General features: G+C 41.3%; 1 non-coding gene across 1 annotated transcript; it reads right to left on the bottom strand.

The window, feature by feature from the left end:
* Nucleotides 1-8,450: 8,450 nt before the first annotated feature.
* On the bottom strand, nt 8,451-8,569 carry LOC145407346 (5S ribosomal RNA). Its single transcript, XR_013898707.1, has one exon. It is a non-coding gene; the product is annotated as a 5S ribosomal RNA (ribosomal RNA).
* Between the last annotated feature and the right edge of the window lie 18,644 nt (nt 8,570-27,213).

Below are 27,213 nucleotides of genomic sequence, written 5' to 3'. Positions count from 1 at the left end.
GGAATCATGATGGCCTACAGTCTCTATTTGTTATCTCTCTGGAAATGAAGCAATTGTTTAAGAACATTACTGCAATACAAAATGAGGTAGATAGATCGTCATAAATGTACCTTTCACAGTTAAATAAAACTCAGTAATTGTACACTACAGTGCACATAGTAAAATTACAAAAGCATTTATATATAAAATAATCTGTTGTTACAAAAGTTATGAAATTTTTTTTTGACAGGTATCAATTATATATGTATATTTCTTCACAGAAGTCACAGAGGACAGTTTCTGAAATAGAAGCACAACAAAACCGAAATAAAATTTCAGGGGCAGGTCGTCTTTGCATTTTATTATTTGGCAAAGAATCAGATCGTACATATGTCGGAATTACTGAGTTTGGAATTAATTATTTTTTCACACAATGTCTTAAAATATAATTTTTTTCACTAGTTGGAACTAAGTGTCAAGCCAAAAAAAATATATATTTTGGGACACTAATACACACACACACACACACACACACACACACACACACACACACACACACACACACACACACACACACACACACACACACACATTCCATACATTTTAGTTTCAGTAATGAACGAAAATTTCTGAATTATATTGCCACACAAACACACCGAACACGAGAAAACCAAATACTGCTACAAGCTTTCATATCCAGGAAAAAAAAAAAAAAAAAAAAAAAAAAACGAAAACACGCCCAGTCCGTACAAACGAGGTGAAAAATGGAACGAAAATTAGTCAATGTAAAAATAAAACACCAAACAGCAGCCAAAAATGGTAGAAAAACACAGCCAAACAATGTGACAACTTTTTTAACAACATATGTATCGGAACGGATGGCTTGCTCATGCTTGACGATGGTGGTCGGATATGTTATCATTCTCTCTTTCTTTCTGTCTGTCTGTCTGTCTGTCTCTCTCTCTCTCTCTCTCTCTCTCTCTCTCTCTCTCTCTCTCTCTCTCACAGAAGGAAAGAAGTCATCAGTGGTCACTATACCCCTTTTACACTAACGTGGCTTAGATTTTTGTCCTATTGCAGCTTGTTTCACGTAGGTCAAAGCTAGAAAAAAGTCAATACTACGACTCAGCAACATCCTTTTCTTAACACTTCTTCGTGACTAGCACCGTAGTTTATTGTTAATCTTTTACCATAAATCAGTTCAAGAGGGGAGATGGAAAAGTTGCGCCGAGTTATAGTAAAAGCAGTATAGGCTAGTTGATAGAGCCTGGAAGTACGGTGCCACTTTTTATCACGAGGGAAGTAATTCACCCCCACCCAGTGCTTCACGCTTGGGTATAGGTGTGGAAGGCTTCTGTGTCCGTATCCACGTCGGTTAAAAGGAAGTTCCCTAACGCCTTTTCCAAAGCGACTTATCTTGCGCACCTTACTCTCCTTCCTGTTAGCCTACATAAAACATTCTGATAACGGTATACTATTCGTACGCACATAGCATACAAAAAGATATTACACAGCCGTATAAGAGAAGAAAAGAAGTACTAGGGAGCCTCCATAACCGACTAGAATACAGGCCGTGGAGTGTAGGATGACAGAGTGCATGAGGTGTGTTGGGTGACAGGACTTGTGGTATGTGTGTAGGATGACAGTGCATGCGGTAAGTGTGTAGGGTGACAGAGTGCGTGTGGTAAGTGTGTAGGACGACAGAGTGCATGCGTAAGTGTTTAGGGTGACAGTGGCATGTAGTAAGTGTGTAGGGTAATATTGTGTATGTGGTAAGTGTGTAGGGTGAGAGTATTTGGTAAGTGTGCGTCTCTGTGAGTGAGAGAACTTGTATAGCCTGTTGTTAGGAAGAAACTTTGACAGGGTACGAACTTGTCAGATCATACTATTGAACCCTCCTGAATGTCTGCCTAAGATTGGAATTGAGCCCAGGTCATGAGAATCGGCAGGCGCACACGCTACCACCCGACCACCTGAGGCTGCTACACCACCGTACATTCACTAAAACACCAGAAAAACTCGAAATGACCCATGATGAAAATAAATATTCCAGGCAAAATATGAAATGAAAATTGATACAGAAATATAACACCCACACAAAAAACTGCAGCCACCATAAAACACAGAGAAACACTTCCACAAGCTCTCATAAAACACACACATACACACCAACCATGATAAAACACAGACAAACACTAACACAAGCTCTCATAAAACACCTCCTCCCTCCACACACACACACACACACACACACACACACACACACACACACACACACACACACACACACACACACACACACACACACAAAAGCACCAGCCACCAAAAAAAAACAGGCAAATACTCCGCAAGCTCTCTTAAAACACCCTTACAAAAGCACCAACACAAACAAGACAGGCAAACACTCCCACAAGCTCTCATACCAACGCAAAAAACATAAACTTCAGAAAAAAACATTATCTCAAACAACAAGGGTATGTGTGTAAAAAATACCACAAAGTTCCGGTTTCTTATGGTGATGGTACAAAAAATTAACGCCGGGTTGTTCAGGGATAAAGACTGCACAAACACACTCCAAACATTTCAAGCATTACTGGCATAAAACACACACAGGGAATGCCGCAGGCACACACACACACACACACACACACACACACACACACACACACACACACACACACACACACACACACACACACACACACACACACACACACACACACACACGAATCATTGTGAGACGCATGCATTCTCTCAGGTTTTTGTTTAATGAGATGTATTTAATTTTATTCTTGCTGCCTCGAAGGCTGTTTTGCTTAGAAAATTAATTAGTAGTTTGAATTGAAAGGATTAATGAAGGGGATATATATATATATATATATATATATATATATATATATATATATATATATATATATATATATATATATATGTGTGTGTGTGTGTGTGTGTGTAACTTCCACTTACAAAAGTTTACCCTAAGCTGAAGAAAATTGGCTGAAGAAATGGAAGCATGATAAGTGACATCTTGAAAAGAGTACAAAGGAAACCAACAGCAACAGTCCTGTTGGTCCTATCGAGGCTTTTTGTTATATAAAAGATTACAGTTAACATATAACGATTCTGTGTGTGAAAGACAGGAATAGGAAATCAGGCATCTTACTGAAGGGGTTAATCACATTCTCTCACCAGCACCAGGTAAACACACGGGCTCGTATTCTCGTCGGTTAAGGAATCTCCGTAACACATTTTCCTTAGTGATTTATTTCGCTTATCACTTCTTACTGCTCTCAACTGTGTCACCTAAACTAATTCAAATACCAATATACTTACCATAACATACCGGTACAAATTTAAATTAACCAGCTGTCACCCCAAAAAGGAGCTAAGGAAGAGACGCTCATGAGCTTCCTAAACCGATGATACAAAAATAAAACACCACAGAGATACACTCCCCAGAAAACACCATAGCATCTAAAACCGGCAAGTAACTCACCAGTAAAAAAAAAAAAAATCCGAAAGGCCAAGTAACGCTCGGTAGGTATGAAAAATGAAATATTTGGAGAGATAAAACACCACACATGTTCTCCCCCTGGAAAAAAATATATATCAAGGCGTAAAAAAACACAACCAAACATGATTCCAGGCACAGATCAACACAAAAACATTCGGGCAGAATTAAACACGCAGTACGAAAAGTTAAGAGTCGTGGGAAATAAAAGCACCACAGATATACCCCCCAAAATATCATCGCAATTTAAAACACAGCGAAACATAATCCCAGGCACAAATCAACCCAAAAACATCCAGACAGAAAAAAAAAAAAACATGGTACGAAAAATGAAGGCTCTGGAGCATTAGAGCGCCACACATGTACGTCCTCGAAAAACATCAAAGCATTTAAAACACAGGAAGACACACACAAACACAAAAACATCCAAACAAGAAGGAAACATTAATTTGGAAGAAAAAAATTACGTGTCATCCTAAGCAAAACATCAGAGACCTCCCATAAAAAGTATGTAAATAAATACGTAAATAACATGCAAGCGTCAGGAAACACACTCAGACATGGAGAGAGAGAAAAAAATTGTGCTACACGTTCAAAGCACAGGAAAAATAATCATATCTTCCTCCTCTTTTTCATCATCATCATCATCATCATCATTATCATCAGTCACTATTATCTGTTACCTAAACTGAGTGAGCAATATTCAGAGACATGAAAAGGAAAGCATAAAAGCTGGGGAATTTAGCATCATAGTAGGCTGAAAAGTAGTCATTTGGGTACAGCGTTCATCCATGGATTCATGCAAGCCTATAAAAATATACAACACATGCAAACACGCGCGCGCGCGCACACACACACACACACACACACACACACACACACACACACACACTAAAATAATCTCCATATTGCTCCTTACTGTGATCCTCCACACACACACACACACACACACACACACACACACACACACACACACACACTAAAATAATCTCCATATTGCTCCTTACTGTGATCCTCCACACACACACACACACACACACACACACACACACACACACACACACACACACACACACACACACACACACACACACACACACTAAAATAATCTCCATATTGCTCCAAAATGAGAACCACCACACACACACACACACACACACACACACACACACACACACACACACACACACACACACTAAAATAATCTCCATATTGCTCCTTACTGTGATCCTCCACACACACACACACACACACACACACACACACACACACACACACACACACACACACACACACACACTAATCTTCACGTTACTACTTACAACGATCTCACACACACACACACACACACACACACACACACACACACACAAACTAATCTCCACGTTACTACTTACAACGATCTCACACACACACACACACACACACACACACACACACACACACACACACACACACACACACACACACACACACACACACACACACACACACACACACAAACTAATCTCCACGTTACTACTTACAACGATCTCACACACACACACACACACACACACACACACACACACACACACTTGCATGCAGCAGGCAGGGAATGCAAAAAATTAACCTTCACATAATTCCCTGGTTAATCTGAGGGAAATGGGTCAAAAATAAACCATGACAAAAAGTACAGTATATCGATTGTACATCACCTCGGCCTAAAATTTCCATCTCTCCACCTAGAATTCTGTGTTGCAAAAGCTAAAATAACTATAATGCTAGTCACGAGGAAGTGCTCTGTACAGAATGCAGTTATGTTCATTTCTGACAACCAGATACGTGAAATAAACTAAGGAAGAACGAAATCTTTGGGTAAGTTGAGGTGAAAGGAGTATAGGTTTGAATCTGACCAACATTGCGATACTCCGTCCACTTTAAATTGGCCGAAAACTGCTATTACTCCAACTTGAATGCTGATCCATAACGGGAGATGAACACTAGTATATGATGCTAGTCATGAGGAAGTGTTATGGAATGATGTAATGCAGTAGCGTTGTCTTATTCTGCCAGGGAACTGTACCAAGAGATAAAAGTACGGTGCGAGTCACGAAGAAGTGCTATGGAAAAGATGTAATGTCGTTGTAATGTGTTATAATTTCATTGGATTGTAACAAGAGAGTAACACTAGAATAAGTTGACCGTCACGAAGAAGTGCTATAGAAACGATGTAGAGCCGTAGTACTATGTTTTCTCCCATTTAGCTACGGGATCATGACCAGGGTTCATTAAATTTCACGCAACCACGAGGTAGTACTGAAGTTATAGGAGTGACCCAGTTCCAGTAGACGAAAACAACCCAGACATAGTGACCTAGAATTGACCTTTTATTTTTAGCCATATACCCTAAACTTTTTTGTCTTATGTAAAAAAACGAGATTCAAAATTCCAATAGGTCTATGTGGAGGAGGAATGAGTGACCTAAATCATATACAGGTAGGCCTAATTCATTTATTAGCCTTTGCTATTTCTCATAATTACTTTTTTTCAATTTATACATCACAGTTACACACAACTCTAAATATTGACAACAGATCTTCAACTACAAGATTGCACACATACATACATACCTACACACATACATATACATATATACATGCACATACATACATACACATACATACATACATACGTGTGTGTGTGTATGTGTGAGAGTGGATCAACTTCTTCCCATCCTCTTTAAGCACTAGTATTTCTAAGGTAGCCCATTCTTTATTTTGCTTACAATTCCATTTTTATAGGTATTAAAATATGCAAGACAAAAAGCACAATCGCTGCAAAAATACAATGAACCAAATGATGTCTTCGGCGGAGAGGGAGGAGCGGCGGGACTTTGGCTGGGAACAGCAGGGCGTTTGTAGGGAGCAGAGTGGTGATGGAAGAGAAGAGTGGCGTACTGCTGGTGGGGCTGGTAGAGGTGCCCACTCACCTGCACCCCAACCCCAACACCCACCCCAACCCACACCTCCAGCCCTACGCCCACACCAACCCCCAATACCGCCTACTGACGTCGGGACGGAGTGGGGGGACTACCTGCGTGCTGTGGCAAGGGAAACCGGTGTGTTTGCTTGCGCGCTTATCTCTGTAGCGGTGTGTATCCAAGTCTTCTTGATGGATTGAAGACTCCTGAAACTGGGGAGGCAGCTGCCCCCCCTGTGAGTCATTTTGGAGAGCTAAAGAGGGTTTTGTCCTCGTCTGGAACTCCCCGTGATACACCACCATTTACCCCCAAACTTTTTCCTTGGTATTATACTTGTTCGCGGGTTTCCGTGTGAAACATGGAAGATCAGATTCATGTCGGAGGCAGCTGTCCCCCACATGAATATTTAGTGGACGGCTAAAAGGGTTTTTGCCTTCCCCTCTCAATGCTTCGCCGGGAACTCATTAGAGATTATAATACTTTCTTAGTTTGCCACTGAGTTACTGAAATACGCTGCAAAAAAGACGCAAATCTCCCAGTTAAGAACAATAAAGTTCAGTCAAGATAGACGATGTGTAGTCATGAAAACTGCTGTGAAAGAACTATGGCAGCAGCTCCGTCTTCTGGTCAGTTATAATTTCTGCCAACTCCTGCCTAGTGTTTGCGTAACCTTATAGGCAGCTGCACGTAAACAAACAAGGATTTTAGTTGAACAAGAGAACAAGAGAACAGTGAAAAATAAGTTTTTTTTTTTGTGTGTGTGTGTGTTTTTGTGTGTTTGGTAGTAGTAGTAGCAGTAATAGTAGTACTGGTAGTGCTGGTGGTAGTACGGTAGTGGTGGTAGTTGTAGTAGCAGTCGCAGAAGCAGTAGTCGTAATAGTAGTAATAGTGGAGGTGGTGAGGTGCCGGAGGTAGTAGTAGTAGTTTAAAACCTTTCAGTCCTATTACCTGTTTTTCATCATATTCTTTGCATCTCCAGACTTTATTTTCAATTTTGGAGAAAGTTGTTGAACTGATGATAAGATATTGTTTTTATTTACCCCTTCAATACAAGAAGTCTAGAAATACATGAAGTTCTTTCAAGGTGGTAAGTCTCTCTCTCTCTCTCTCTCAAAAGCGAAAATAGGGTGTGATAATTAAGACAATAATACGGAACTAGTGTCTTAATTCCCCCTGTAATCTCATTCTAATTCTCATTTTTTGTGTGTGTGTTTCAGGTAAGAGAGAAGCGGTTGCAGAAGCCAGAAGTTGTCCCTGTTATGTGAGTATTATAAGTTAAAAGGTAGTACACACACACACACACACACACACACACACACATTCTCTCTCTCTCTCTCTCTCCTTCCTTTCCGTAATTACTTTTCCATTAAATTTGCCTTTCTGCCTGTCTGACTGATTGCAAAATTTCGGAAGAACAATTAGATGGCACTGCACCAAATTAGCATAATGATTGAGGACCGGTAGAGGAAAAGATGATTAATTTGTGGCCGAAAAAGGTCGTAGTTCATAGGTTTGGGGGGAAGGTCAGCTCAGTTTTGATCCAATTCGGCCAAACTTGGTGCTGTGGTTGAGAGTCAGGGAAGGAAGTGATTTAAGTAAGCTTCGCCATATCAGTGGTGAAGCTTAATGTTTTAGTCTTATTAAGCTTTGCTATACTAATGGCGAAGCTTATTGTTTTCGTACTATTTTTATTTTTCTTTGCACTTTTTTTCTTAGATATTGATATTATACAGGAAGGTACCCTAGGGTAACCCAAGTACTTGTGCCAAAAATGAATGGCTTTGACCTATTTTTGAAGGTCATATACACACTTCTGGTGCAAAAATTGTGTAATTGAAATTGAAATATCTCAGAAACTAATTGAGGTACAGCTGTTTGGTTGATTCATTCATTCATTGCCAGATGCCATGTATCCCAGACAGGGTGGCCAAGGGCTTAGAGTTAATTGTTTTACAGGGAGGGGCACTAATCCTCCACCAACCCCACTTGACGTAGGGATGCCAACAGCATCTGGTGTTCCCAGGCGGTCACCCATCCAAGTACTAACCAGACCCAACGTTGCTTAACTTCGCTTATCGAACGGGAAGCGGTGTACTCAACGTGGTATGGCCGTTAAAAATGATAATTATGTTTGCTGAGAATTTTGGCTGAATATTTTGCCATGTAGTTTAGTGGAAAGTACCAAATTCAAATCTGTTCGGTTCTTTGTCGCATGTTGTAGAGAAAACCACAAGAGCTGTAAAGCCTTAACTTTACAGCAGTATAGCTGTGGTCCCTTTTATTACCGTATCTGGAAGGAATATGGTTACAGTTAAGCATAAAGTTTGTCAGTTTTTGAGACAAATCTAAAATGTACCCATGCGTTCTTCCACACCTTTGTCTTCAGATCTTTGTGATATTGCACAAGAAGCTACTTTAGGTTAATGTAAGTACTTGTTCCAAATGTGAATGGCCTTGAACTACTTTTAAAGGTCATAGATTTGTTTATGATGTCAGAATTTCATACTTTATATACCATAAATATTTATGGCGAAGGCTCTTTATTGTGGCTACAGAATCAGTAAATAGGTAACTAATTTAGAATGTAACTGGACAAAGGGAAAGACCACTGGACAAGGATAAACATTCGGACCTTTAACTCGAATAGATTTTATGCGATTCGGATTAAACTTGGCGAAAGGGTTTAATATTAGCCACCGATGAAATAACTCTGTTTTCAGAACAAAAGGTCAAAGGTCAAGGTCACAGGATACGACCAGTTTGAACAATTTTGATCCGATTTTCACGGAAGTTGGTAGATGTGTTGAGGGTCAGCGATGTAGTAAGTTGACTTTGAGAGCAGTCAGTCCAAGGGCAAAGACGCAGCCCAGGGTCAAAGGTAAGGCCTTAAGTCCGTATTTTAAGTGTCTTTGGGAGATTTCGCAACACTTTCTCCTTGGCAGTTTACACATAACACCTCAGTATCCTCTTGTATGTTAATGATTAAAAGTGTGACAAAATTAAAACTATATAAATAACATACGAGAGAACAATAAGGCATAATGTAGAAAATAAACCGCTTAAGAGGAGGTGTTATGAAGCCTCTTACGTCACAGTACGACCCTTAAACAAATTGTAGGTGCTGCCGCGTGGGTGTTGTACTCTCTGAATGCCCCATGTCCCTTTAAAATTTTGTTAATCTTAGTCGGATGCAGTTTAAAGTGTAGCTAGATGAAGTTGGATTATTTTAAAGCGATTCCCTTTAGAGTATGGGGAAAAGGAGATTGATAGTTGAAGGAATGGATAGGGAGAGAGGCAGGGAAAGGAAGGGGAGAGGGAAGGATAGGAAAGAGCTTGTAAGGAAAAGGAAGACGGTGATGTACAGAGGGAAATGAACAAGGAGGAGGGAAAGAAGAAAGGGAAGGAGAGGGAAGTGCTTAGGAGAAGGAAGAGGGAGGTTTGAAGGAGTAAATTGGGAGAGAGAGAGAGAGAGGGTAAAGAGCTTGGAGAAAAAAGGAAGACGGTAAGAGAGAGAGAGAGAGAGAGAGAGAGAGAAGCATCAAGTGATGGCCTCGTCGACTTGTTTTCACCTTGGCTAATGGGGGAGCAAAGGTCTCTCTCTCTCTCTCTCTCTCTCTGTTGAAGATGAGTAATGGTGACATCCGCTTGGCTGTAATTAATGACAGTATCATTGTTCACGAGAGAGAGAGAGAGAGAGAGAGAGAGAGAGAGAGAGAGAGACTTTGATATTCTAGATATATTCATGCAAAATAATTATTGAAAAATGGTGTGAGGTGACCATAGACTTTATATATTAGTGTTCATTTATTTACTGTATGTATCTAATTATTTGGCGGCACCCCAAAGCGTCATTTTATACAGGGTGGTCCATATATAACGCTCCTCTTAGCCTACTCTCCGCCGGTCGATTTCTCGTGTGTTGTGGGGACGGCTTAGCTTGATGATCAGTGTCAAACTAACCTGACTCATTGCTTCATTTTGTGCTGACACTGCCACACCCACGACCACACCAGCAGAGTGAGCCGTCCATGCAGTACAAGTTACCGTCAGATGCGTGTCCAGTGCAGTGCTATTTTTGGACCACTCCGTATCTTATATTGTTCTTACCGTCTTTTATACTTTCACATTTTTTTTAGGAAGAATACGAAAGAAAATTTAACCAGAAAACATCATTTTGTATAAGGATGCCAGTTTATTTTAAGTGAGGCTTCTATGACTCACTCAGCGACTCACCCAGCCAAATAAAACGACTCACCTAGCCAATAAAACGACTCAGCTAAATAAAACGACTCAGCTAAATAAAACGACTCGGCTAAATAAAACGACTCACCCAGCTAATAAAGCCACTCACCCAGGTAATAAAACGACTCACTCGGCTAATAAAATGACTCACTCAGCTAATAAAACGACTCACTCAGCTAATAAAACGACTTACTCAGCTAATAAAACGACTCAGCTAAATAAAACGACTCACCCAGCTAATAAAACAACTCACCCAGCGAAATATAACGACTCACCCAGCTACATAAAACGACTCAGCTAATAAAAGACTCACAGCTAAGTAAAACGACTCACTTAGCTAAGTAAAACGACTCAGTCAGCTAATAAAACGTCTCACTCAGCTAAATAAAGGGACTCACTCAGCTAAGTAAAACGACTCTCTCAGGTATATGAAGCACTTTGCTGAATAAAATCGTTTGGGGTTAAGTAGGTAGGTAGGTAGGTAGGTAGAGAGAGAGAGAGAGATGAAGGTAATGTTTAGGTAAGTGGGAAGAGAAATTATGGGGTAGTGGGCTGAAGATGTATGTATGTGTGTGTGTGTGTGTGTATGTGTGTGAGAGAGAGAGATGAAGGTAATGTTTAGGTAAGTGGGAAGAGAATTTATGGGGTAGTGGGCTGAAGATGTGTGTGTGTGTGTGTGTGTGTGTGTGGAGAGAGAGAGAGAGAGAGAGAGAGAAAGAAAAGAAAAGATGCGATAGAAGTAGATAAGTAGATGAATTTAAAAAAAAAAAAGCTGACTTTGAAAATTCGAAAGGGCAACCCCGTTCAGAGGCGGTTATACGGGTTAAGAAAGTAAATAAAAAAGTAATTCCTAGCAGCCTAGACACTGCCTCAAAACTTAGGATTATTTGTTAGCTCTGGCACTGGTGATGAATAGAAAAGAGAGAGAGAGAGAGAGAGAGTGTGTGTGTGTGTGTGTGTGTGTGTGTGTGTCTAGATGGGTGCTGCATGCCCACCTAAAAGGAATACCTGGAGGAACACCTAATCTCTTCACTACTTGCCATATTTCTTATTTTGCTTATGCTTCTGTCAGACTAATTTATTCAGCTTTGGACAGCCCCCTCGTACTGAATTATAAAAAATAAACAGTAGCCAAGTAACTGTATTAAAGAGAGTGATAAGAACATTTCATCGATGAGATACTGAAAGTAGACAGTAAGGAAGGTTAGTCGATGAGACGGGAAGTGTTTTATCTCTATTATAATTACTGTTGTCCGTATGTGGCCCTTTTTTCCTCCCTGCACTCTCCCTTCTCCCCTGAAAGAGACGAGCAGTATTTCACGCACATGAGAATATTGTTCCTGTACAGTGTCAGCGACTGTAGCTACATGGTTCAAGAAAGAATGAAGTTGATTCAGGAAGACTAATCCTGAAGTGTCACTTATTAAGCAGAAGTAAAACGATCTTTCCACGACATCGCGAGAAAAAGAGACACCGGGCATAATAAAAGTAGATGAACGATTAAGCTGCGTGTTCTTGAAAGTCACAGTGTATGGTGGTCGTGTAGAAGACTGTTTCTAGTAGAGAAACGGAGAAAATAAGTCTGAGACATTATCCAAGAAAAGGCTTGATTTTTTTCTCAGATAAGAATAACGTACAGAAAAGTGATAGGTGTGTCACATATTTATAATTATTATATTTTGTAAACAGTTGTGAGGGACGTTGGGAGGCCTGGAGTCATTAAGACATTAGTGAATAGGGCTAAATGTACAGTGAGCATCAAAAGTATGTCCCTTCTGTCTCACGGAGTTTGAACACCAGTGTGGTGGACCTTCAGCAAACGACGCTTATGACACTGATCTGAAGCCAAATCAAGTCATCTGTGTGGGTTGCTGAGGATTCACTACACTGATTCTCAAAGTGCGTGGAGGGAAAAGCAGGAGAAGCGACAGGACTATTGATTCCGACTCTACTACCACGAGCGATAGTTCGCTGACGACCCCCTGCCAGCACTGTTCATACCATCCATATTTCTGCTCCTTAACTGATCATCAGATTACCCACATTTCTCACATTTCTTTGCTGTGTGCCTCATACTGCTGCACATAAGTATTTATGTTAACACCAGTTAATGACACACCATAAATGACACCATTAATGACACACCATTAATGACTCAACCGCTGTCAGGCGACGATGGAGCGACGCCAGAAAAATTTTTATCTTCTTCAGGGGATTCAAAAATTATTGTAAAAAATTAGTGCTTGCCTTCTTCCCGATTTAAGACGTAAACATATGGCTGAGAGCAATACAAAGGAATGACACTGGTGGAAGTAGTAGAAACCGGCCATTTTATACTACTACTACTAGCCCTCCTATTATTCTCTCTCTCTCTCTCTCTCTCTCTCTCTCTCTCTCTCACCGCATTAGAGCACAGCAAGCGACCTTCATTAACTCCCACTCCCACCAGCCTCCACTCCAACCCTCTGCTTCTTATTCACCGCCTGTCTGTCTTAAGGTGAGTGTCTTGTTTAACTTGCTTGTTTTTACCTTTCTTTGCCTTGCTTGGCGACTTTCTTACCTACATTCCCATTCTTCCGTCTCTTCCATTCTTTCTCTTCCTATTGCTCTCTTCCAGGTTCTCTCTCTATCTTTCCCTCTTCCTCTCCCTCTTGCCTTTCCTCTCTTCCTCCCGTTCACCACCCTCGTTTGTTTCTCGCAATTCCCCACCTCTTCGCCTCCCTCTTCTCCTTCCTTCCCTTCGTCTCCCCCTTCACTTTCCTCCTCCTCCTCCTCTTCCTCTCCCTCTTCCTCTTCCTCCTCCTCCTGCTCCTCCTCCTCCTCCTCCTCCTTCTTCATTATTTACTTTTTCTCCATTCCCTTCCTTCCACTCTCCTGTTTCCGTTCCTCCTTCCCTCGTTCTGTCTTTCCTCAGACCTTCACTCTTTTTTCCCCTCCCTCTGTCCTTGTTCCTTTTCATCTGTTCTTTGCCTCTCTCTCTCTCTCTCTCAACACAGATGGGGCTGGAACTGGTGCTGCATAATGACTTTTTAGTGGACACTAGTAGTCGCTATCACCATCATGAGAGAGAGAGAGAGAAACTCGTGTGTGACATGTTTCAGCTCTCTCTCTCTCTCTCTCTCTCTCTCTCTCTCTCTCTCTCTCTCTCTCTCTCTCTCTCTCTCTCTCTCTCTCTCTCTCTCTCAAAAGTAGAGGGGAAAGATAATGATAATGAAAAGAATGTGGAGTAAGGGGAGTGAATTAATGAAAAAAAAAATAAACGGGGTAAATCGGGAAGGACAGAAAAAATAGAAAGGAAACGTGGGTAACGAAATAAATATAAAGAAATAAACATAACAGAAAAAGAAGGTAAAAAAGATGGTGTGATATTCAATTTAGATGGATTATTTTTTAGTTTTAGGTTTTCTTTCAAAGATTTGCCCTAAATATCAGCAGAGTATTATAATTAGTTAAACCCATCCAGTCCAATTGTGTATTTTCCTTGATATTTTTGCAACTGCGTCACGATTTTATCCAATTTAAGCGAGCACCAAGTAGAGAGGGGTGCTGTGAAGGCTAAACATAACACCTCATATTCGTAACTATTTTCCTAAGCTGAAAAGATCGTAGGGACACAGCAGGAATAAAATATAAGATGCATACCTTGTTCTTGCATAACCCTGGTCTGTTTGGCCGAGCAGATCCGTCAATCGCAGTTAAGCAGTTGCTGTGGGGCCTTCCTGCGGTATAGTACAGTACCTTTATCGTTAAAGGATCCGGCGACCCCTTGTAAACAACGTCTCACCAGATCAGGGTCTTTTCCACGGCGAAGTGCAGGGAAATATTAGGTTTGACTCCCAGGTGAGCGCTGCACCTGCTCCATCCTAGTGCACAGTGCCACCACGTGTAGGATCCTCGCCAGCGCCAAATTAGAAACTGCGAGAATCCAACCCATCGCTTTTAAGTGCGTAGATCCGGCAGCTTAACGACTGAGCTACAGAGGTATGGGTAGGGCAGTAGGCAGCCACAATTCCATGAGTTTCTCCTGTGCCCGGGGGTTTGTCTGTCTTGGGCTTTCATAAATACACCATTAATCTCTCTGACGCCCTACGATTGAAGGAGATGCAAGGGAATTTTTTTGCAGATGAGCGGAAGAGAGAATGTCATCGTACTCAGATAAGTAAGGGAATGGACGTAAAAATGAGGAGGAAGGAGAGGAAGAGAAGCACGAGACAATTCAATGGAAGAGAAGAAGAAAAGTTGAAAAGGAAAGGAATGGGATATACTTGGAAAGAAAGCTAGAAAATACAAGAAAGGAAGAGAAGAGTAAAACGGAGAATCAGAACAAAGTAAAAAAGAGAGAGAGAGAGAGAGAGAGAGAGAGAGAGAGAGAGGGTAATGGGAAAAAATGGGTTAGACAGAAAAAGACAGTAGAATCTTTGACTTGGTTCACGTGCACAGAAAGACAAGCAAGGATTGAAAAAGAAGAAATGAGAGAGAGAGAGAGAGAGAGCGGTTAAAGGATAAAGCCTGACCAACAAAAGGAAAGCAAAATAAGAGAACAGAGGAAGTTGAAGACAAAAGCAATTACGTTACAGTTAAGAACACAAAGGACAGAGAGAGAGAGAGAGAGAGAGAGAGAGCAATTAAAGGATAAAGACAGACTAACAAAAGGAAAGCAAAATAAGAGAACAAAGGAAGTTGAAGACAGAAGTAAATACGTTACAGTTAAGAAACACAAGGGAGAGAGAGAGAGAGAGAGAGAGAGAGAGAGAGAGAGAGAGAGAGAGAGAGAGGTCGAAATTCGCAAAAGGAAAGGGGAAGAAAGGACTGGAATTCTAAGGCTTCATTGTATTAAAATGAGGGAGGGGGAAAAAGGATCAGAATAGGGTATGAGTGTGATTGAAAGATGAGAGAGGAAAATTAATACCTTAAAGTATTAGTAACGTTACCTACCTACATTCCCCATCTTCATCACCATTATCTTCGTCAGCATCATCATTGCCACCACCAGCACAACCATTACCATCATAATTCCAGGATAAGGTGTATGTTTAAAAATATAACAAACAAAAAATATAACAAGTGGTGCCAGGCAGAACTAACCTCTCCCGACAGTAGTTGTTTTATTGCTGCTAAATACTGAAAAGGGAATGCCATTAATTGTCAGTACAGTACACAATTAAAGGCTAAGATAGTGGCGCAGAGAGAGAGAGAGAGAGAGAGAGAGAGAGAGAGAGAGAGAGAGAGTCATGAACATGTGAAAGGAAAAATATACTCGTATATAAATGGACACTGTGTGAGATAGTTGACATATGATACCGTTATACAAATAATACAAATACAAATAATACCAATATCGATAATATAAACAATACAAATATAAATACAGATAATACAAATAAATGCAGATAAATTCAAGAAAAGTAACTCATGAAAAGCGATAAAAAGCCTGCGTGTCAATTAAAAACAAATCAGTAAAAAAAAAAAAATCATCATTTGGCCACAAAAGAGATGTATGAGAAAAACAATTATGATACACAGTAAAAATTAGGGAATGAAATGTTTACTAAAGCCTACCGAACAAATGAAGTTCTACATGAATTTAAAAAAAAAAGAAAGTTTCTGGAAGAATCATGGAAAGAACAGTGGAGCGAAAAATTTGAATTTGAAACCTATTAGGGTAGCCTACTGTAAAACCAGCTTAATAGATTGTATATTTTCTGCATAATTGTGACAAATTTTGATCTAAAAAAAAATGGGGAAAAAAAAAAAAATGAAAACAAGCAGGAGGCTTATTGTTTTTTTTTTTTTAGTTAGTTGTTTTCCGGGGAGGGGCACTAACCCTCCGCCAACCCTTTTAGTCGCCTTTTACGAGGATGGGTGGAGAAATGAAAATTACGAAATACAAAGATGTGGGAAAAAGTGAAAGGAAAAATGATACAAAAATAAGAAACATAAATGGAAATATTTTTCTTTCATTTTGTTTAACAAAATGAAAGAAAAAAACGATAGAAAACAAAATAAGGAAAATTACAAAAAGAGACTTAAAACTTAGTAGCCTTATGGATATATTGCAACACAAAATAATAATAATGACAAAAATTAACAATAATGGGAAAAGTCAAAGAAAAACAAAATAATGTGAAACTTAAGGGAAAATTATAGGACAAAATTACAGAGAACCACGATCTGTCTGTCTATCGCCAGACGCCTTAGTCCCGTAAGGGATGGCCACAAACACATCGCCTGCATGTCTCCATGTCCCCCGTCATTTCATTGCCCTGCTCCCAGCTCATGCCCCCCTCTCTCATATACCACTCCACTCCATCCCTCCAACTCATCCTTGGCCTCCACCTCACTCACATACACTCCCCTCGTCAGTCTCTCACTCTCCATCCTCTTCACATGGCCAAACCACCTCAGTGTGTTTCTCCTAACACTTCCTGTCACATTCACATCCACACCACAACGCTCCTTCACTTCTTCGTTTGTCAGTCTGTCGCTCCATGTGACTCCACACGCTTCTCTCAAATAACTCCTTTCTACTGCTCTCACTCTTGACTTCTGTCCCTCCAACGAGGTTCAAGTTTCACTTCCATACGTTAGAGTTGGTACCACAATACTGTCATGTAGTAGCTTTTTCACTTCCATGCTCGCTTCAATGTTTCTTATCACTGCTTTCAAGGAACCACGATAAAAAATTTTAAAACATGGAAATTCTCCCAAATACAGTACACAGAAGAAGAAAATGGAAATCCCCAAACAGGAAAAAACCTGCAGATAAATAAACAGGAGAAAAATACTATACAAACAAAAATAAATCCCAAATCTTGGGAAAAAAAATACCATTGCTGGATATATCACTAAAACAAAATAACAACAAATATTAAAGACAAGACATGAATGGGAACACAGAAAAAAACAAAAATAAGAGAAAAAGGATCGAATGAATTACAGAAAAAGAAAAGGAGAGATACAGGACTAGAAAATAATCTCTTGGGAAGCCTGCAGAGAAAAAAAAATCAAAGGAAAAATAAAAAAGAAGAAAATAGCTGAAGATACAAACGTAGAAGATAAACATTATATAAATTTTGAAATATTAGAGGACATTAAAATGAAAATGTTACAAAACTCAGAACGAAAATAAAATGAAAGTATTACACGAATTAAGTGGGCATTTTCTCATGGAATGATAATAATGGAAAAACATACATGAGGAAAAATACAGGAAAGAATACTTGAACTTTAAACAAAAAAGGATGTTAGGATTCAGCTAAGGAAAGACAACAAGCAAAAAAAGAAAATGCAAGAAAACAGGACAGCACGAAAAACAGAACTGAGAAAAAGATAAGGAATGAATTTTATTAACTAAGGAAAAAAAAAACGGCTATCAGGAATTCTAAACAGGGAAGGAGTGATATAAATACAAAAAGCTGAGATAATATAAAGGAAGAATTATAATATTTCAGGAATATATGGAGTGAAAGCGAGGAAAATGGTGAAGAACGGATGAGTAGAGAATTAACGAGCATTTTAAACGAGCACTTAGATATACGTAAATGAGAAAAAAAAAATAGCGGGGCTTAGAGAGAGAGAGAGAGAGAGAGTAGTGTCGCTTTCAGGCAGTGAGAGGAGGACGAGGAGGCATTTGCATATCCTATTCTCTCTCATGCCTCCCTGCTGCATATGCCTCCACCACCACCATCTCCAACACTAACATCACCACCAATACAACCCTCTTATCCTTCACCACCACCACCACCAGCAACATCTACAACACAACTCAACCACCATCTCCAACACTGACGTCTCCACCAACACAATTCTCGGCCATCACAATCACCAACAACAGCATAACCCTCCCAGCCATCACCAGTAGCTCAATCTTCACCTTCACCACCATCATTTACACATCTACTGTACAACGACTATCATTCGCCACCATCATCCTTACCACTACCACCACCATCACAAGCAGCACCTCTAGCATCATTAACACTACCAGTACCACATTCACGTCTACCAGTATTACCATTATTACCACTACTACCAGCACCACCATTATCACAACCACCATACTACCACCATCACCATTATCACTACCATCACCACTACCACCACCAGCATCACCATCACCACAATATCACCAACGCCGCCACACCCAACGTCTCTGCCTCTCTCTGCCTGCCTGTCTTCCTACGCGCCTCTATTTGCAAGCCTGTCCGTTTCAGTGCGTTCATTCTTGTCTGCCTGTTTCCTTTCCTTTGTACGTGCCTGTCTGCCTGCCTGTCTATCTGTCTGCCTGCCTACCTGACTCACTTACTGCCTGCCTGTCTGCCTGCCTGCCTGCACTCTCGCCGATGCAACACAGGAACATAACAAGATAGGAAAATTGGACACCTGGAATAGGCTGGCTGGCTCATATCAGGCAATTCCTGTCTGAGGGTGTGGCTCAAGTGTGAGAATAAGGCAGGAGGAGGAGGAGGAGGAGGAAGAAGAGGAGGAAGAGGAGCTGAAATAACACCAAACACAAGGTGACTAAGTGAAACGAAAATAGATACCTGTACACGAGAAACGGAGGAGAAAATGGACGATGAAATATAAAAGGCAAAACAGGTAAACAGGATCAGATTAAGAAACGGTAAATACGGTCGAAGAAACAGATGGAGATATTAGAGAAAAGGTGGAGACGCTAGAGAAAAAGGTGGAGAAGGTAAAGAAAAAGCGGAGAAGGCAAAGAAGAAGTGAGAATGTAGAGAGAAGGTGGAGAAGGTAGAGAGAGAAGATGGAGAAAGTAGGAAAAAGGTGGAGAAGGTAGTGAAAAGGTGGAGTAGGTGGAGAAAAGGTGGAGGAGGTAGAGAAAAGGTGGAGAAGGTAGAGAAAGGTGAAAAAGGATGAAGAACAGTAGAAAAGACGAAGGAAATGGAAAAAGGTAAAGAGAACGTGAATTAAAGATGGAGAGGGTTGGGGAGGAGAGTGGGAAAGGGTACGGACAATGTGAAAGCAGATAAGGGGTTGAGAGAAGATGGAGGTAATAGAGATAAGGTTCAGTAGTCAGAGAAGAGGTGGAAACGATGGAGAAGAGGTGGACGAGGTATAGCACAGGTGGAGAAAGTCGAGGAAAGGTGAAGAGGCGAAAGAATAACCCAAAGACCCGCGGGGGAGCGTCAATGGGATGGGCCTTACCTGTATTTAAGAAAGGATAGTAGTACAGGTATTATGATTAATTATATAGTCTCTAAAATTCTATTAAATATCTGAATTGTTGGGAATGTACTAGTTTCACGATAATTCATCATGGATTTAAAACAGAAAAGGCAACTGAATCAAATATTATCATCATCCGTATTATTATTATTATTATTACTACTACTACTACTACTACTACTACTGCTATTATTATTATCATCATCATTATTATTACTATTATCATCATCATCATCATCATCATAAACCACCGCCGCCACCTCGACCACCACAACCAAAGATAAAGCCCTGATAGAAGGAAAAACAAGGCATGGGCCACACACTCATTCTCTCACAGATCCAGGCCACGGAATCCTTACTCCATCTGACAGACAGAAGCATCCACACTCATGCCAGTGGGTAAGACTAATGGATGAGATTAATTGGTGAGACTAATAAGACTCATGGGCGAGCTTAATGAGAGAGACTAATGGGTGAGATCAATGGGTGAGACTAATGGGTGAGACTAATGGGTGAGGTTAATGGGTGGGACCAATGGGTGAGACTAATGGGTGTGGGTTACGGCAGAGTTAGTTCCATTGTACTATACCTTCCTTCCTCAAGCCCTTGCTCTCATCCTCGTAATCCTTCTCTTCCTCTCCCTGATTCTAATTCTCCTCCTCCTCCGCCTCCTTTCCTCCCCTTCTGCTACTGCTTCTCCTTTGTCCTCCACCTTTTCCTGCTTCTACTCCTCCTCTACCTTCCTTTCACTTTCCCCTCCTACTTCTATTTCTACTTATTCATCTCCTTTTCCTCCCCATTGTACCTACGTTTCCTTCTCATTTACCTCCTTCCATGTCCTCATTTCCCTTTCGTTTCCTTCTCATTTTCCTTCTTCCATGTCCTCATTTCCATTTCGTTTCCTCCTCCTCCTCCTCCTCCTCATACTACTGCTACTATGAATGCTAACATTGCCAACACAGCCACTGCAATTAAGCTGTCTTGTTGGTAGACAGTGCACTCTCCTGTAACCATCACCCACCTGCTTCAGTTGTGTGTATCGATCGCATCCTCAGCCTTAGCTGATTTTTGTGACTGGCACGAGATGCAGCCAAAATAAAAGACCACTGAAACTTAATTTAATCTTATCTCTAAGCCTCTTAGGGTACGGCCACACCGAACGCGATGAGCGGGGAGACTTGAACGGGAAGGGATGAGGCGACACGATAAAACTCACAAAATTCAATGTGGGTGGCCACACTGATTGAGTGGGAAGGTTTGTCGCTCCGCTAACCCTCCACGCTCGTCGCTACGCGATGCTGCATGTTCCAAAATGTCGCGCACTGCCTAGCGACACCCCTACTCCCTAGGCATTTGCATCAACATTCAGTCGTGCTGGTACTGCGTGTTGGGGCGGTTGGGTTCTGGTAATTATGTCTACTGGACACTTTATTGGAGCCGTGAACCACAGGAGAGCTGTGTGGGATCCAAATGATCCACTCCACAAAAATACTGGAGTGTTGAAGAAACACTGGGAAGATATCTGTGAATAACTGCATACAAAGGGTAAATATATACAGTATAATCGAGCATTATTTTGTGATACGATTGCTTAAGTACGTTTGTTCCACCGTTGTAATAAAAGGCTATCAAAGACCATTAATGTCCTAAATTCTTACTGCTCTATTCTCTTTGTTACACCGTAGGTTTAAAACTAACAGACTGATAAGTGTATACACGATATGTATGTGTATATGTATATATGTAATGAACATCGACAATTTTATTATTTTCTTAATACATAAATCTATTAAATAATTTAGTAGATAGTGAATTGTCCTGCGGATATTTCACTTTGGGCATGCTTCTGACCATCTGTCGCCCTCGAGGTTGGCGCATCCTATTCGGACACGCATGGTGTTGATGTTCACCTTGCCTCTCATCGCTTGACGCTACCTCCCCGCTCGTCGCGTTCGGTACATTTTACCACCAAATCATTCATAACAACCACGCACACACCAAACGCCAATATCCAAATTCTCACACGCACAGCATGTACTACCAACCCACACCTACCAAACCTACCAAAACCATGCACACCAACCACCTCTGCCACATCAACCACACATACCAAACCAGGCACATTAACCACCCAACCACACCTAGCACACCAGGCACATTAACCACCCAACCACACCTACTGCACCAGGCACATTAACCACCCAACCACACCAGGCACATTAACCACCCAACCACACCTACCACACCAGGCACATTAACCACCCAACCACACCTACCACACCAGGCACATTAACCACCCAACCACACCTATCACACCAGGCACATTAACTACACAACCACACCTACCACACCAGGCACATTAACCACCCAACCACACCTACTGCACCAGGCACATTAACCACCCAACCACACCACACCAGGCACATTAACCACCCAACCACACCTACCACACCAGGCACATTAACCACCCAACCACCACCACCCAGTACACTTCATCTCCCAAATACACACCAGGTCGGACCCTCAGCAGTAAATTTCCCCACACTCCTCAAATAATATTGCTCTACGCCCCGTCTTCTAAAACGCCTTCACTACCATCACCAGTTGTTTTAAATGAGAAACTAGTCATCGTACTGAAGAGCATGTTAGAAACGGTACTTAACATCTTCACTACGATTTCCCTCTTGGCCCGTATTCATGTCTGGTGCGGAAGTTCCCAAACACCTCTTCCTAAGCGATTTATCTTTGCTTATTGTACGTTACTATCCGCTTATGTTTGGCTTAAATCATTCTAATATCACCATACTGTGCATAATGTGTAAGGCACATATTTATATTAAGCAGCCGAATCCAAAAATAAATCGCTGATGAAAAGGTGATAGGGAGCTTCCTTAACTGACGAGAATACCGTCCCTCGTAATGAAGAGGTAAAACACACACACACACACACACACACCCACACACACACACACACACACACACACACACACAGCCATATTCAACACATTATTATAAAAACAGCTTCAGTATTTCTGGCGTTCCCAGCAAATTATGCGAGTGTTAAATGATGGTGGGTGTGTCATTTCCCTTATGTATGAAAGATAAAATGTTAAGTGGTATGGTTCGCGTGTTTTAGTTGGGTGTGGTGAGGGCTGTGGGTGTAGGTGTGGGGGAAGGGAGTGGGTTTGTGTGGGGGTGGCTGTGGGTGTGGGGAGTAAAAGTGTAGGCAAGAGTGGGGAGGGAAGTGATAGGGCGGGGTGGGAGGTCTGGGTGTACTTAGGAGTTGGGGAGAAAACCGAAGGAGGGTGAGATGGCGTTGGAAGGGTGAAGTCGGGGTGTGTGGGGAGGAATGTAAGTGACTGGGGAGGAGATGGTGGTGTAAGGAGAGGTGTAGGTAAGATAATGTGAGTAATGATGGCTGTGTCCTATCCCCTTTCCACTGGGTATAGTGCAAGGAGTTAATTGTGGAAGGATATGGTTCACTATCGCTAGAATGGGGTGAGGTGTGGGTGGGTGTGGGGAAAAGTTGGGGTGTAAGGAACCTGTGACTCTCCCAAGGTAAATAAATGAGGCTTATTTGTGAAAGGCAAGGGATGGTAACACAACACGTATCGAATGTTCGTTTCAGAAGCATGGGCGTCTACAAAGCACTATCATTCTCTGTAGTGCCCTGGTACCAATTTCTTTTCAACTTTTCAGCATAAATATACACCTCTTCTATCATATTTCATTACCATAAGGCAGTTTGATAACCTGCAAGAGACTTTTTCGAACCGGAGGCTTTATATGTCGTCTTCGTGAGCCTCTCCATTACTAAGTCACTCTCCTAATCTGAATAATAAAACGTCCTCAGCCTGAAGGTGTAAAGCTACTAGGATGTATATGGAACCCATTTTAATACACTGCAGTCTTCCCGTCTTACTAATGCTACTACATACATAATCATAGGCGGCTCAAACTGCATAATCACTACATACATACGGACCACATACATACAGTTCAGGCGACATACAATCTCTCTCTCTCTCTCTCTCTCTCTCTCTCTCTCTCGATGAAAATTGTTACGTTAAGGGATTTGTGTGTGTGTGTGTGTGTGTGTGTGTGTGTGTGTGTGTGTGAGAGAGAGAGAGAGAGAGAGAGAGAGAGAGAGAGAGAGAGAGCGGTAGGTGCGTGTGCAAGATGGTGTGCATGTGAACAGTGTGTGCGTGCTAGGCGGTGTACGTGTAAGGTGTGCGTGTAAGTAACCTGTGTGCGTGTATACTGTATATAATGATGGCAAGTGTGTGTGTTTCTCCTCATGTCTGTTATTGGCTGGAAGCAGGAACGTAACAGCTAAATTCTCCTGGTGTTGTACTGAAAGGCTTGGCACGTGGACAACTAGACCTGCAGAGAGAGAGAGAGAGAGAGAGAGAGAGTGAGAGACTGATTTATATAGATAGATAAATATAAATGTAAATAGACACAGATAGACAGAGACAGACAGAAAGGGAGCTTAATAGACAGACAGACAGACAGGTAGAGACAGACCAATGCATATTTATACACAGGGCAGCTACTGGTTTATATATTTTCTCTTGTGTGTGATTCTGGGTACACACTTGACACACCCTTCACTGAGGCTCAGCGTCTCCTGAGTGACACACACTTTCACATGTCACCATTTCGGCGCTAATATCCACCGTCAATGCTGTCTCATTTGGGGGAGGCTGTGGCTGAATCGGTAGAGAGGTGGCCTGCAGTCCTAATGGACCCAGGTTCGAATCCTGGTTGGGGCAGGGAATAGTTTAAAGATTTGAGTTTCGTTGTAACGGACTTTACTGATCTACTATAAGACCCGCCGATATGTAGAAATATCCCTGTTGATACCAGTACACATGTCCTTTGTGAGACAGGCCTAGCATGTATTCAATATGGACAGTAGGTTTTAGAGCCAAAATGGTGACATGTGGAGGTGGACACTACGTAGGACTGCTGTGCCTCAGGGAACATGATGAGAGGCCTATGCTCAGAGTTGGACATATAGGAAACAACTGGAGACTGGTGTAGTGGTATGAACGGTTATGTTTCTTTAGGACACTGTGGGTGGGTCTTGTGGAATATCAGTAAATGTTTTAACGAAATTCACTTCGGACTGTTCCTTGCCTCAGCCTGGGACCGAACATGAGGCCTTTCTAGCACATAATCAATCCTCTAACCACTCGGCCACAGAAGAAAATTCGAATGAAGACTGAGAAGAATAAGACAGAGGGAGAAGTGAAAATTGTCAAGTACTCAGGTGGGGTTAGACACAAGGAAGTGAATAGTGGCGGTGCCAGTCTTCATAACCCAGGCCTTTCAGCTTGTAGCAGGCTGTTTACCCTCTGTTCTGCGACACAAGGTAATTGCATCATTCAGATTACCACAGTTAGTCTCCCCCAGGCACTACCCTTGATACTTATATTACCTGCCAACACGTAAAGGGTAGATGAATCTCTCTCTCTCTCTCTCTCTCTCTCTCTTTCTCTCATACTAACCATTCGCCCACTGTGGCGGCGTTCGAAGTGGAAAAATAAAATGAAACTGCCAAGTGGAGAAAAGAAAAATATACTGAGATGGTTGGGAAATATGGAGAGGATGAAGAAGGAAGGGTTAACAGGCAGAGTAAATAGAAGCCAAGTGGGTGGGAAGTGAGGAGGGGAAGAGCAAAACGATGTGGAAGAATAAGTGGAGTAGTGCATGAAATAATAATGGATTGGGATGGTGTGGATTAAGTGGATCAGTGCATGGAGAGACGCTTCCAGGAGGTACAGTCGGCCATAGGAAAAAATATGCAGAGGGAGAAATATAAACACAAAAAGTATAGCATTTTCTCGGCCAATGTTTTTGTATCAGATAGGAAGGGAAACAGCTCAGGACAATGGTTTTCCGTGCAGTTGTTGATGCTGTTCAGGGCAGTGTTACTTATTAAAATCCTCCAAGAAGGGACTAGAGGTGTACACTTTTTCCTGTGGCCACCTGTACAAGCACAGTCGTAGGAAGAATGAGAAGATGGAAGAGCGATAACCATGTACAAAAGAAAAAATGGAGTAGTTTGTATGAAGCAGAATTTTGTGAGATTTCTTTGTACATTTATGTAATTTTTTTTTCTCTGTCTGTCTGTCTGTCTCTCTCTAAATATATGTATACAGTATATACATATATTTATATACATGTATATTATACACACACACACACACACACACACACACACACACACACACAATGCCTGCAAGTTTCCATACACAACAACTACAATTTTATTCCCTTTTTTCACTGCTTTCCCGAGTATCAGACTAATCTCTCTCTCTCTCTCTCTCTCTCTCTCTCTCTCTCTCCACACACACAGTATTTACCTCAAAGCCGGCAGAGGTCCAATGCGCAACAATAAAAGAAAATTCCTCATTTTTTTCCTCACTGACTGCCCGAATATCAAGCTGCGACTTCATTCATCTCTCTCTCTCTCTCTCTCTCTCTCTCTCTCTCCACACATACATAGATACATACTCGTATATATCGGTATACTGTATATTTTTAGACACTGGCATGTAATTATATAGTCTGTATATTATATATTATATGTATATGTCACTATCTTTCTATCTTCGTATCTGTCTATAGCTGTCTGTCTATCTATCTATCTATCTATCTATATTCCCACACCCCTATAGCTGTCCAATACACAACAATCCCAGCGTTTCCCCCACCAATATCAGACTCAAACACCGACATCCATTCTTCTTTCAAACAATTTCTCAGTTGAGGGAGAAGGCCAGAAAAAAATAAGTCAGGAAGAAGATGGATTTTCAATTTTCAGTTTTGCAGAAGAACGCGCCTCCACCTCTCCTGGCATGGGGGTGGGGGGAGGGACGTTAGGGGGGGACGGCTTGCGGGGGGAGTGGGGAGGAGGAGAGGGGATGGGGAGAGGGGACCGTGGAAATATTCATCTCTGCAAGTGGAGAGGGAAAAGAATGAACAGTCGTGTGTGTGTGTGTGTGTGTGTGTGTGTGTGTGTGTGTGTGTGTGTGTGTGTGGTCCAGGGAATGTTCCTGTTTATGCATGAATGTATGTCTATCAAGTTTACTTCGCATATGAAGAGGCTGTGTATGTTTTATACTTGTGGTTGTATGCCCTCTCTTTCTCTCTCTCTCTCTCTCTCTCTCTCTCCAATATATATATATATATATATATATATATATATATATAGATATATAGAGATATATATATATATATATATATATATATATATATATATATATAGATAGATAGATAGATATTATAAAAAAGAAAATTTACACACACACACACACACACA

The sequence above is a fragment of the Coenobita brevimanus genome, chromosome 72 (assembly GCF_032717465.1).
Source record: "Coenobita brevimanus isolate Jiangsu-jjx chromosome 72, ASM3271746v2, whole genome shotgun sequence".
NCBI classification, from domain to species: Eukaryota; Metazoa; Arthropoda; class Malacostraca; order Decapoda; family Coenobitidae; genus Coenobita; species Coenobita brevimanus.
The sequence above is the reverse complement of the archived record's forward strand: the minus strand, read 5'-3'. Positions and strand labels throughout refer to the sequence as shown.